Genomic DNA, 2,097 nt, shown 5'->3' with positions numbered 1-2,097 from the left:
ACTGCCCCAGTTCTTTTTTGTTAATTGACCCCTGATCTTGATCACCCTTCATATGACCATATGCTCAGTGAAGATGCCCCTTTAAATGTCTAGGGGGTAAGTCTTAATCTAATCTGATCATGATAATTATATTTCCCAAACCAGTAATTGGTTTAGGACTGAGCATGCAACATAATTCTGACTAATGATTTGTGAGTGGAAGTCTGCTAAGGACCTTCAGGAAAAGTTTTCCTCCTTGATAAGAGACAATTTGAGAAATTATCCTTTTCTTCATCTCAAAGAATATGGGTGAGGATATGATTACTGGAGCATCAGCAGCTATTTTGCAACCATGAGGAGATAAACTAGGGAAAAGCCAATATGTTAAGAATAGCAAAACAGAAATTGGGGTCTTGATATCATTGTTGAAACACTAAATTAACCAACCCTGAAGCTGCTCTACCACTAGGCTTTTATTATGTGAGATAATAAATCCCTCCTTATTTAAGAGAATTACAGTTTGTTGTTTCTATGAGTTCAAAGCATCTTGACTGATATAGTACTATACCTATTAGCATATGTCCCAGGTTCTAAATTTTCATAAATAAGCTTTATTTCACCTACAGCAGCATCAAGGTCTTATCAATTCCCAGTTATCTGTACGTAACTGTGCAGCTCTTTGATAAGCTCAAGCTGATTTGTCATCATACTCCATGCTGCTACATCAGCCTTAGCAGAACCAGATATTCTGAAGTCCATGTGGTCAGAAAATCCAACCTCAGGCATGGTGAAAGAATGCTTTGAGGCTCTTCGTGTTCACCACTTAAAGATCTCTATTTCCCCTCAGCCACCCATAACCTACCATCAGTGAGATGCCTCATTAATTATTATAAGAGGGGCTACATACACTGTTCCTGAAGTCACAGGCAAAGGGGTATCAGAAGTTTTTTTTAAAAAAGAAGAGCTATCGAAAACATAAAATAGTTTGACAGAAAAAAAGAGATTTGTTTATTAAAAATTTGGCTATGATTCTGGGCTTTTATTCTTATAAACCAAGATATAAGGAGTCTTGTGCACAAATTATATAAAGAGATGAGAAAGCTGTGAACATACAAAAATATATCCAGATACAGATGTACTATTAATTGCAAAAAATAGTATTTGGTTCTATTAAATGATTTATCATAAATTATCTTTTTATAGAAGATTTAAAATGTCGTTAAGTATCTAAAATATCAAGTGACACACACACACATACACATTATTTCCAGAAAAAGTTGTCATGCACAGCCGCATGCTTGTTATATAAGAAAATCTTGCAAAAGAAAATCATGTATTATTCTTAATACCCAGAACTCCCAGAGCTAAAATCTCTCTCCTGATAGTCAGTGAGCATGCCTTCTCTGAACCCCATTTCAGGTTGCTTTAAAAATGCCCTCTCACTTATTCCTTCTTGCATAGGGACAGTACTCTAAAAGTGCTCTAAATAAATACCGTCTACATTGGCAGAGGAAAAAAATACACTGCAAATTTTTGTCCCAAGTTGATCATGCATACAGGGCCTTAGCAGGATTTACCATCAGAAGGACTTAGGACCAGACTCCCAATTAGATGGGGTAAACCACTTTATTTCTTATAACATACTTTTCTGAGCACTCTAAAACTTGTGATTTCATATATTTACATTTCAAAGCTGTTTTTCAGTCCAAAAGCTTTTGACGCCAAATGATACTGTTAAAGGTACCTAGAATCATGCAACCAGAAAAGGACGGGTTACCAAAAGAGCTAATTAGATCCAACCTATTCAGTGCCATCTTCAGATCCAAATGGCTGAGATCAGAACTGATTTAATCAAAACAGAGTGGAAACTTGACCTGTTCCTAGATATCGCTATTACAACAATTGAATGGTGTTTTCTGGACCAAATTTAAGAACAGTCAACAACTATAGTCCAAGGTGCTCTGGGAAGAATGGAAAGCACCACTGCTGTTTTTTAAACGTATATAACGAAAATTTTCAACCTAGAAAGGGTTCTAGATTGGTACCTTGGGCAAGTATACATTTATCCTGAGGATGTCATTATTGGTTAAAACAGAAGGAGAACTCTTTCATCATTCC

This window comes from Pteropus alecto, unplaced genomic scaffold (assembly GCF_000325575.1).
Source record: "Pteropus alecto unplaced genomic scaffold, ASM32557v1 scaffold155, whole genome shotgun sequence".
Taxonomy (NCBI): Eukaryota; Metazoa; Chordata; class Mammalia; order Chiroptera; family Pteropodidae; genus Pteropus; species Pteropus alecto.
The sequence above is the reverse complement of the archived record's forward strand: the minus strand, read 5'-3'. Positions refer to the sequence as shown.